Here is a 12,641-nt window from a genome sequence, read left to right as displayed (position 1 = left end):
CTGAGATTTTGTTGCCTTTGTATTCTTCTAGAATTTTTATGGTTTCCTGTCGTACATTTAAGTCCTTTATCCATTTTGAGTTTATTCTTGTGTATGGTGTAAGTTGGTGGTCTAGTTTCATTTTCTTGCATATATCTGTCCAATTTTCCCAACACCATTTATTGAAGAGACTATCTTGGCTCCATTGTATGTTCATGCCTCCTTTGTCAAAAATTAATTGAGCATATTGGTTCGGGCTAATTTCTGGACTCTCTATTCTATTCCACTGATCTATATGTCTGTTCTTGTGCCAGTACCAGGCAGTTTTGAGAACAGTGGCTTTGTAATACAGCTTGATATCTGGCATTGAGATCCCACCTACTTTGTTTTTTCTCAGAATCGCTGCAGCTATTCGGGGTCTTTTTTTATTCCAGATGAATTTTTGGAGAGTTCGTTCTAGATCTTTGAAGAAGGCCATTGGTATTTTAATGGGAAGTGCGTTGAATGTATAGATTGCTTTGGGTAGTATGGACATTTTAATGATGTTGTTTCTACCAATCCAAGAACATGGTATGTTCTTCCATCTGTTTATGTCTTCCTCTATCTCTTTTTTCAACGTCCTGTAGTTTTCTGAGTAGAGGTCTTTTACCTCTTTAGTTAAGTTTATTCCAAGGTATCTTAATTTTTTTGGTGCGATGGTAAATGGGATTGTTTTTATAATCTCTCTTTCTGAAAGTTCACTATTGGTGTATAGAAATGCCTCGGATTTCTTGGGGTTAATTTTGTATCCTGCTACATTGCCAAATTCATGTATTAAGTCTAGTAGTTTTTTGATGGAGTCTCTAGGGTTTTGTATCTATAATATCATGTCGTCTGCAAATAAGGACAGTTTTACTTCCTCTTTTCCAATTTGGATGCCTTTTATTTCTTCTTCTTGTCTAATTGCAATGGCTAATACTTCCAGGACTATGTTGAACAGGAGTGGTGAGAGTGGGCATCCCTGTCTTGTTCCTGTTCTTAGGGGAAATGGTGTTAGTTTTTGTCCATTGAGTATGATGTTGGCTGTGGGCCTGTCATATATGGCTTTTATTATGTTGAGGTATGATCCTTCTATTCCCACCTTGCTGAGAGTTTTTATCAAAAATGGGTGTTGGATTTTGTCAAATGCTTTTTCTGCATCAATTGATATGACCATGTGGTTTTTTTTTTTCAATTTGTTTATGTGATGTATCACGTTTATTGATTTACGGATGTTGTACCATCCTTGCATCCCTGGGATAAATCCTACTTGGTCATGGTGTATGATCCTTCTGATGTACTGCTGGATCCGATTTGCTAAGATTTTGTTGAGGATTTTGGCATCTATGTTCATGAGGGATATTGGCCTGTAATTCTCTTTCTCTCAAGTGATTTTAATACAAAAAATCACAATACAAAAATGGCATATCTTGCAATGGATATTCTTCTCAAAAAAAAAAAAAGAATGCAGAAAATGCTGAGGGAAACTTGAAGAGGAAGTAGAAATTTTCTGGATCTAAAATAATATGTAAGGTTTTCCAATAGTCAGAAATAACATATGCATAGGTAACAAGGGGAAATAAATGAATTTCAGTGTGGCTAGCATGTGTTTGGTGGAAGATTAGCGTATAGGAGCAACATATGAATCAGACCACATGATGGTTTTTATGTTAAAATAGAAGCCTGGATTGTATTTTGAACATGAAATAGGAAAAGTTGAAGCACTTTAAGCAGAGGAACAAAACCATGCTAATTGATGTGTAAAGCAGTGGTGCTTACAACCCAGCATGTGTCAGAATCTCCTGGAGAGCTTGTAACAAAACCACTGGGTACAAAACCCTAAGATGATCTGTTTCTGAGTCTGGGGTGGGGCCTGGGATTTGCATTTCTAACGTGTTCCTGGGTAATAGTGTTACAGTGGGGCCTTGATTTACGAGTTTAAGCTCGTTAACTCAAATTACTCTGTTAACTCAATGCAAAAAATCGGCAGAAAGACAGCTGGTATCTCAAAAAACTCCTGAGTCGGGACACTCGTAAGTCAAGGCCCCACTGTACTGCTGGCCTGAGGATCACACTTTGCAAATCACTGATGATAGAGGACAGGTAGACTAACGAAAGGGCAGATACTATAACGAGGCAATTAGCTAACGTGAAAGCAATAAAGCCATCAATCCGGCTTAAACAAAATGAAACAAAAGCAGCAACAAGATTGACTCAATTTAGTTATATCTTAGTAAAGAGACAACTTTAAAATATCTTGCTATCACATGTATTCCTAATTGATCATCGTGACCCCCTTTTCCTCTCTCCTTCCTCTCCTTTTCTTTTTCTTAATCCATTCTTGTCCTCATTCCCTAACTAGTCTATCATGATCTGAAATTAAATACCTGGAGAGAGGTCCAGGAAGAAGTAAAGTTAAAACATACAAAAGAAATGGAACAAGAGCAATGGGATTACTAAATAATTATTAGGCTTCAGTTTTAATGGTTTTGTGTTTTATGGTACAATTGTTTTTACATTCTTGTGGACCATCATCATTTTAGTGCTAAGGCCTTTCAACATCTTCATCTGGCTTTGAGTAAATGATCTGAGAAAAGACAAAGAAAAAAAATAATCCAAGAACTTGGGAGGGGATAAAGCATACCAGGTCATGGAACATGAAAATGAAAAGGGCAAAAAATGAAAGCTGAAACAAACAAACAAAAATTAGATACAATAATTTATCATTACCTTAGAAAGTATGAATGACATTGAGGTTAAGGCATTTGATCTGAATAGGTTCCCTCCCAGTGAGTGGGGATAGCTCTGCACCTGTAGTTAGGTTTTGATCTGTTTATAGGCCTTTGGAAAGGCAAATGTACAAACTGAAAACTCCTTCCGGTATATAAAATCACTTGTTTTAGTTCAAGCAGAAGGCAAAACTAAAGTGGGCGGCGGGGGGGAGGGGAATGGGGGAGGGAACAAACTGGTATTCCAGAGTCTGACTCCCAGGTCAGCAAGGGTAAAGGTTTCTGTTAAAAGGATTTGACTTTTTAAAAAATATTGCTCTTAAAAGGTGGTTGGGTCCTAAATCCTAGTAAGTCTTTTGGATACAAATGTTATCCATTCTATTTTTTTCTGAGGGTGAGACTAGAAAGTGTCCATTCTTTTCCATGAATGGATCCACCTGATTGTCATTTAGTGGCCTGCTTTTGCACTGGTGGGTGTGGGGTGGGTCTCCTTGGGGATTGCCACCCTGCATTGCAAGGGCACAATGTTATGAAATGTGGAGTCCAGTAGAGTAGCCCAACTTTTATGATTGTATGTGTGGCTCGCTGCACTTTCTGGGATGAGGAAATAAGGAACTACCTCTGTGAAACATAACTTTTCCTTGGTTACTCAGAGCTCCTTCTTGAACTATCAGTTTGATTGCCTTTCACTTTGAAAATCTTGTCACTTTAAACTCCAGCCTTAAACTCTGTCTTGAACATTCTTAACTCCCCAATTTTCCACAAAAATTTTCTTTCCTCACTCCACTCTATATAAAGTGCTGTAGTCACGTTCCCACATAGTTACAGTACACTGCGGTGCTTTTTCCTTCCTGTTCCCACAGCGTCCTGAATATCTTACTGGTGAAGGGATTGTAAATTATTCCGAGGTTAAGAAATATTATTGTATACTTGTCTCTGTATCACCATTAATCTGAATGTATTTATTTATGCAAAGTTTATTCCTCATCTCTTCTTTGACAAGGCTTTGTTTCTTCTCCTAGTATGTCCTCTTTTACCAACCCACTGAAAAATCTGTGCTGCATATTCTAACACTGTGTTGGCGCTGGTTTATAGAACTCTTGTCTGATCTGTAAATAATGTGTCCAAAATAAAATGGGCATCAAAAGAAGGTGATAGGATTGAAAGTAACTGCAAAAAAATGCAATTGGTAAGATAGAAATCACAATTTATCATTATTAATACTAAAAAAATGTAGAAATTTTTTCCCTCTTGTTATATATAAAACTGCACAATGAATGAAAAAGCTCAATGTGCCATAATATTTGGCTAGACAAAAAATATTTCGAGAGGCATTTCTTAAACCAATGCAATATTAGGATGTGACATACAAATGTATTTTATACCATTTATTCTATTTCCAAAATTTTCATTAAAATAAATTGACATCAGCTTCCCCCTCCACACACATACACCCTTCTGTCTACATTCTAAGTCACAAGAAATGATGAAAATTATTTTGCACACAATATAATCTGCTGTGCCTAACCTTTTCAAAACTTCACAGCTTGAGTGAGTGGCACATTCTCTTGTGCTCATCATTGGCTTGTTAGTCTAATAAAAATAACAATTGAACATGAAGTTTCTTAAAGATCTTTGTATCTACATCAAGGGTCTTAGCTTCTGGCTTGCACAGCTTGTCTTCTAGATTTATAATTCAATCTCCTATTTTTAGTTCTTGAATAATGTAAAAAGCAGGCGGGTTACTTTACAGAGTCTTGCGGTTTTCCCAGCAGCAGCTGCTGCTGCGACTGCTGGCATCATTGTTATTCATGTAGAAGAATATAGCTGAAAAGACCAATCCACGATCAAGCAAGAATAACTGTGAATCTCAAAGGTGTTATGGGGAAATTTAATCAGAAAATGTAAAAATAATTCTGTTTGAAAATCAGTGAAATCTTTCTTTTCAACATTTATTCTAAAATGAGCATAACTGTACTGCATATTAAAGATACTGATTTTTACCTTGACATTTTCCCTTTCCTTGGCCATTACTTGTGATTTTGCTAAAATTAAATATGGGAACAAGGAACATTGTATAGCTGATGAGTTGAAAATTCTGAGGCACTGAGAAAACTACAACCACATTTCTCCTTGAAGCAGGTAGCATAGCAGTGAGCGAACATTCCCCCATTAGCTGGAATCTCGATAATAGTACACCACAGACCTGCTGCTAGATGCTGGCAGATGTTTAACCTTTTGCGAAATGAAGCAGGTTTGACAAATGTTATGTGGCTGAATTAAAATTCTGGGATTACTTGGCCCATTTCCCAGGGTTTCTCCATGCTCTTACTGAACAGATTCATTTCAGTTAACTGGACTTATCACAGAAGAAAGTAGCAAAACATTATGTGTGGTTCCCAAGCACAGGATCATGTCTAAGTAGAGGGGAAAACCTCTCTTGTGTTAAGCTTTTTATTTGTATCCCAAATTTAGGGGAGCATCATTGATACATGGCACAGAATCTGTCTCATTTTTAGTCACCTGATGGTTTCACCTGGTGCTAGATCATTCCCAGTAGCAGTTACTTTCCACAGGGATTCAGAGGAGAACTTTACTGCTGAAGCTGTCAATTACATCTAATAAAAACAAATCATAAGAAAATTAAGATATACTTTGTGAATAAATAATTTCAGAATAGAATGTTCTTGGATTTTTAAAAAAAATAAGTTTTGTAAGAAATATGTGTGGCCCTAAGCAGTAAAAATAAAGGAAAAAAACTGCAGCATTTTAGTAGGTAAATTTGACGCATTGCGTGGTACACAATCTATATTTACTCTAGTCAAATTATCTGCAATTAAAACATAAAATAGGTAAAACTTTGAATATTTTCTGTAGTTATACTCACATGTTTTTACATGAAAGAAAACATTTTAGATCTCATTTCATAAAATTCTATGTAGACTTTAAAATATATTTAAGGGCATTTAAGTAGATGCTTTGTTATTTCTTAGGAAGCATGGGAGAATGAGGCAATTAATAAACATAGTGTCTGGTTAAGGTCTTTTAATCACTTAATTTTTTTAAAGAATATCACATATCATAAAAGTCTCCATTTATTTTACTTACACTCCTGAATATATAGCTATATTCATATCTATATCTACTGACAATGTAAGATAGTGTATATTCTCTCTTATATGCAATCTTTTAAGAATGATGTTCCGAGTCCCAGAATTTGAGCATTGTTTATATCCTTAGAGTTCATGTTGTCCATCTTTCTCATTTTTCATATGAGATGGCAAAGCCGTATTTTAATGCAGAGTACATACCTTGCTGTAGATAATAACAATTACAGCAAGCCACCTTTTATTGAGCACTAATTATGTTTTGGTTACTTTACAATTACTTTTTTGATTTTTTAGATGAGGAAACTGAAAAAAAAATAAGGAAGTTCAGTAACTGCCCAAGTTCACGTAGCCATTTCAGGTCCAAGCTGGTATAGTTGAACCCAGGTGACTCAAATCAGCTCATTCAACCACACCGCAGTGACTTCTCGTCCGGATGTCTTGACAGTGAAAACCAGAGTGGTCAGCCATCTTCCATGCCAGGTTTTTTCTATTTTCCCACTTAGATAGCAGTGTTATCTAAAGGAGAATTTGAAAGTAAGTAAAACTGGGAGGTAGGCAAACGCCTACTTCCATATTTCTTATCTCTACCTTGTCAATAGCACATTTTCGGCATCTTTCTCCTCCTCTAGACATCCTGGGCCTGCCAGGGGCTCTGGGGACGCAGGCTCCTTGACTTCAGGGTACTATTATTGCGTCCTCTCTCAGCAATAATGCTGAGTGCTTCCCTTTTATCTCTCTTAAAGCCTGTTCCCTCTACTATGACGGAAGACAGGATTGCACTCCATTTTCAAAGGTGACAGTTGACAAATTGATCCTCATACCAGGGCTAATAACTGTTACAGATTAAGGGCTGTGTCCTTTCCACACGCATATGCATTTTTGACAGGATAATAGTAGTTATTTTTAAAATGATGTAACCCTTTAATGATGGGATATGTGAGAATAGCAAGGATTTAAGGGAGAGATTTTGGGCGAGAGGACACATTTGTCAGACACCTTAAATCTCACTGCACTTGCAAGTGAAGCTAACTAGTTTTTTGTGTCTCTTTAATGTTGTTAAAAAAGCTGATGGCCAATAAATCTAACATACAATATTTTTTTCCAAAGCAAATGATGGGAAAAATCATTAAAATCACAGTACCTTAAAGAAAATAATAAACATAAGGTTAAACTTGCTGTTTCAATTTGTATTTGGAGTAGGAGTATGTTGAAAGATATAATCAATAAGAACATTAACCTGCAGGTGTACCTGACACATGAGCCAAAAGTTGAACATCAAAACAACACCATTTTCATTAGCATCAGTGAAGGAAGATAAGAAGTGATTGGATGGAAATAAGACTGTAGTTTAATTTTCAGAAAGTGGCTTCATGGAATGATAAGGGTGAAAATTCTTTTTCTTATAATTGATGTTTTTTTAATTGCATGAAGCAGTTTCATTATTGCTTTGTTTAACAATCTGTGGTTAGTGGCTCATACATAATTAATAAAACAGATAAAAACAATGTCACTCTAAACCAATTGACTGGCATTATGCTGTAAATATTAATATCCACCTAGAAGAAAAAGTTCAGGAGTATTTTCCAGGAAAGTGATTCTCAGTCACAGGTGGTCTATTCAAGAAAAATTACCCCAAACTGGCCTGGCCGAGTGGCTCAGTTGGTTGGAGCATAATCCTGTACACCAAAAGGTTGTGGGTTGGATTCCCACATACCTAGGTTGTGGGTATGTGGGAATCCCTATGTTGGGCACCTACCTAGGCTGTGGGTTCAATCCCTGGTCAGGTGGCATACAGGAGACAACTGATAGATGTATCTCTCTCTTATATCGATGTCTCTCTCTCCCCTTCCCTCTCTCCTTCCTTCCTCTCTAAAAAAAATCAGTAAAAACATACCCACAGGTGAGGATGAAAAAAAAAAATTATATCAAACTCCCTGGGCATGGCTTCCTCCATACACCAATTTTTTGGAAGTCTCCCAAGTTGATTTTAATGTGATGTTAGAATTGACAAACTTCAGCCTAGGAGATTATATATATATATATATATATACACACACACACACAATAGGATAACTTGAGAAGTAGAACTTACTAATTGTTTGGTAAATATTACTGGTGCTTGCCAGTATTTTTAGATCTCTTCATGTTTCAAAACATATAGTGCCTCAGCTTTCTTCTTTAATCAGGCTATTCACTCTATAGTCTATTTGCCTAGAGGCAATTACTCCAAAATTCATTTTTCCAGCTCATATCTCTCCATGGAACTTAATGCTTATTGAACTTTGACTATGTGACAGGCACTATTATAAGCACTGGGCACATGGAATTATGACTAGCCACAACACCTGGTACTTAGAGTATAGTGGAATAAACTCATTTGGGCTGTGACTGTTACATTTATGATGTGATTACTTGTGATATCCCTCCTCCTTCACTTGAGTGTTAGTGCCTCAAAATCAGAGACAATATCTGATTTTTTCATCATATTTTCACTCCTAACACTGTGCCTAGTAGAAACTCAATAACTATTTGCTGAGTGAATGAGTGCATAAATACTTCATATCCATATTTTATGTGAGAGACTACTTTAGCTTCATTGTATCTATATGTATATAAAAGCCAAGCGACCAGAATTCCAGAACGACTGGTTGCTATGACACGCACTGTGGCTGGCCAATGGACCCGATGGGGGGGGGGGGGGGTGTGGGGTCCCGATCGGCCCCCCCACCCTGATCAGGGTGGGGCCGGCTAGCCAACTACCCACGGCCCCACCCCCCAGCCGTCCCCACTCCCAATCGGCCCCCATCGGACCCCACCTGTGCACGAATTCGTGCACCAGGCCTCTAGTATATATATAAAGAGAGAGACATACACATACACTCATTAGAAAAAGGACTCTTACAATGAAATCTATTCACAACCTAAGTGATAAAATACTTATTTTAAATGAAATTTTCACTATGTTTGGTATTATTGGTTGACATGTGAATTTAAAAATGATTTACAAAAAAACAAAATGGCCCTAGCCAGTTTGGCTCAGTGGATAGAACATCAGACTGCCTGGTTTGTGGGATTGATCCCCAGTGCGGGGCATGAAGGAGGCAGTCATTCAATGATTCTCTCTCATCATTGATGTTTTTCTCTCTCCCTCTCCCTTCCTCTCTGAAATCAATAAAAATATATTTTAAAAACACAAATTTTTAAATTTATAGCTTTGCTTTGATCAAAATGTATTCTGAATATATTCCAACAATTGTGATGTCATCCAGGTTAATTTGCACTGAGGTAATAAATGTAGTCATTAGAAGGGCAATCAGAAAATGGGTGTTTCTAGAGAATTATGAGAAAAGAGGTGAAATTGCAAGACCCTGAGTATATTGTAAGCACTGATTTTGTCATGTCCACAAACTCTAATATGTAATGTTTATTGAATAGTTGTGGGCATTTTTGTTATACATTGCCTGTATAAGTACTTTCAGAAATGTTCACACTATTTTCTTTTGCAACTCATTTATAAAATGTTGAACAGTTTAATTATGAAAATTGGAATTTTGCCTGACATATCAAATGGCAGGTTGGATTGCCTAGATATGCATTAAGAGCTCTATATTCTTAATGTGTCAATTTTGTGAAAATTGACTTTTAAATAGTTTTTGTTCAGTCCTGAATGAAAGAGAACTTTTCAAGTACTGCACCAGTTATCATGGACAAACTTCACAGTAACTGAATGAGCTCTTAAATTATAAAACAACAGGTGTGTAGTTCTAGCAGTGTATAAAAACAGCATACAGTGAATAATTCAGGACTATCAATAGCAAGATCTGATATATGAAGTGAAAGAAATAAAATAAGAGATATTACCAGAGAAGGATAAATCTATTTAGAGATAGAATTGTAAATGAGATGGAGAAGCTAAAAGTAGATGTGAAAAAGTCAAATTATTTCAGATGACAGAGGCTATAGAGAATAACAATCACATGAATTTATGAGAGGGCAGAGAAAAGACTGGTGTTATATAAACATTAGCTTAATTATAAACTCTTTAATGTATTAACCATACAGGCTGTTTATTAGCAATATTACTGCCTAGTTCTTGAAGGTGATGTTATCATTACTGAAAGAGCTATTAATATAGAAGAGGCTCACCATTGTTTTGCTTTTTATTGAAAGGGTCAAGCCTTTTCAAGGGGAACTCAAAGATATACTGAAATTCTAATGGTTTCGCCATGTGTCTGAAATTTATATCAGCTAATATGTACACCTATCTACAGGTTAGCTGCCCCTTGACTAGAAAATACTACTAATATCTGTCCATCAGTATAGTGAATGGTCATTATAAAGAATACTGAGGGAAAAGGCAGAATGTGCTTAATTATTACAACAAGAAAGCAAGGAAGCCTGCTTTTGTCTGGGGACCTTGAGTATAAGAAAACAAAGGATATATGTTAACTATATTTGTTTATGAATGATTGTGGAAAAAAAGATTATAAATATTTATCTTACCTTATGCATGATCCTACCATGCATACAAACTCACTCGTAGTTAGGACAATGGTAAACACTGCTGTCCAACATACGGCAAAAGGCCGTAAAGTACTGCCTTGGTTTCTACCAGGGGAACCTTGTTCCTCAATGGCTTTTCCTTGCAGGAACTCACAGGAGGTCTTCACTTTATTTGATATGTTTCCTTGAATTTGCATTATGCTGCAGACCTCTCAAAATTGAACAGGCTTTTTATTTATTTTCCTTTAATCAACCAAGCGATCCATGGAATGTAAGATCATTGTGCAGGAGCGGAGTCAATGAGGATGCTGATGGGACAGCACCACTCACTTTTCATGGACTGTTAAAACTAATTATGGTAATTAGGGTAACTGGTTTAACAGTTTATGCCTAAGCAATCTTCAGAGAATATCTACTTTGTTTCATCTTCTGGCTAACACCGATGTGTTTGTATAGGCTCTTTAGTATTAGAGGTAGAAGAGACCTTAGAGATCATTTAGACAAATCGATGCACAATTTGTAATAGGTAATACTTTTTAATAATTAATCAGGTATATGAATATGCAATAAATTAGTTTTATTAAATTTAATTATAGCTAATTCAAGGTTAATCTGGTGATAGTATAATTCTCACTCATTTGCATATATTTGTTTGAATTATAGAGAACAGGGAGCAATTTATAGTTAACATTGGAAAGGTGAGTGGATATTATTCATAAGAAAGTAAATAACACCTGTTGTGATGGGAAAAAATTTGAGACCTGTAGATTTAGAACAACCTGTCCAGGGAAGATGCTCAATAAGAACATAACAGCAGAACTTCAAAATTCTGTTGATTTTTCTCCTACATCAATCTTTTTTTTCACATATCTTTGGGATTCAGAAAATAAATGGTGGGGGACAGGAAGCATTTTAATAATCTTTCATTGTCGATCCCTCTGTTGGACATCTAAAGAAATGTATGGCAGCAGCAAAGCCAAGATGTGGCAGAAGATGAGCTGTTTCAAAGCTATTGCAAGCCTGGTGAGCAGATGAACTAGCCTGTAATTTTGCCATAAATAGTAGTGAGGAATAAAATAGTCCAACATGGTGTGCCATGCAAGGCTCAGAAATCTGTATATAAACAGAAATCTTGTTTCAGTTTACTGAAAATCAGACAGTCACGTCCAGAAAAAGAACCACAATTCAAAAACAACAGGATTGACAGAGAGACTATTCATTCAGAATGATGTAAATTTATATCCCTGCCTCACACCATACACCACTACAAATCAGGGGGAAAAAATGGATTAAAGATATAAATGTAAAAAATAGAACTACAAAAGAATTACAAGATGTAGCTAATACTTTTTATATTTGCCTAGACTCCTGTATGACTGGATTACTTTCTAATAATAACTATCAGAAGTAATTAAAAAACTCAATTTGAAAATAAAATAATGTGAATATAACAGCTAATATCTACATAAACAATAGCATCTTACTTTCCAAGTGGGACACTGTTATATCTGTGGCAAGTATATAGTATTTGCTTTATGCATTTTAAAATCTTATATATAAACATAGACTTTAAACCTTACCAAGAATCATAATTTCAAGTAATATACATTTAATTTAAATCACCATTTTATAAAGCTGCTTTAAACAAGATTAATCTATAATAATGTCAAGGATATAACCATTCAGAATAGAACAGAACCAAGATAACACTGAGAAGCATTTTCAAATAATGCAAAAGCAAAAGCTCTTGTTAACAGGGTACTGTAATTACAAGAAGACTAACAATGTAAATGAACAGTGATCATTCTAATTCTTTTAAAGAGTGAGACTTAGCATAAGAACGACACCTCCATTCCCCTTAAATAACAATCTTATAAAAATCAAGCAGTATTGTTAATATCAATGCTGCTGTAAAATGTTATCTTTTTTGTAGTTATAAACTTGTAATATGGAGGTGTACATAAGATTAAATTTTGTAACGTCAAGCATATCACAAAAGGAATTTTATAATTATATAAATTTAACCATTCCTAACTTAGAATAAAAGTAAATGCATTATCTCCAGTTCATTGCTAATGGAAAAGATCTGGCAAGAGAGGAGGTGGGAAGAAATTAAGAATTCTGTTTGAGTCATATTAAGATTGAGATATCCATTAGCTATCCAAGTGGTGATGTCTATTGGAAGTTATATACAAATGTGAAGCTCAGGGAAGTGTTCATCACTGAAAAACAATACTGGGGCTCATATAGGAATTGGGATACAGGGAGAAGATACTATATAAATGTTTCTTGACTAAGTAGC

The sequence above is a fragment of the Myotis yumanensis genome, unplaced genomic scaffold (assembly GCF_028538775.1).
Source record: "Myotis yumanensis isolate MYYU_CA2020_CCGP unplaced genomic scaffold, mMyoYum1.0.hap1 SCAF_8, whole genome shotgun sequence".
NCBI lineage: Eukaryota > Metazoa > Chordata > Mammalia > Chiroptera > Vespertilionidae > Myotis > Myotis yumanensis.
The sequence above is the reverse complement of the archived record's forward strand: the minus strand, read 5'-3'. Positions refer to the sequence as shown.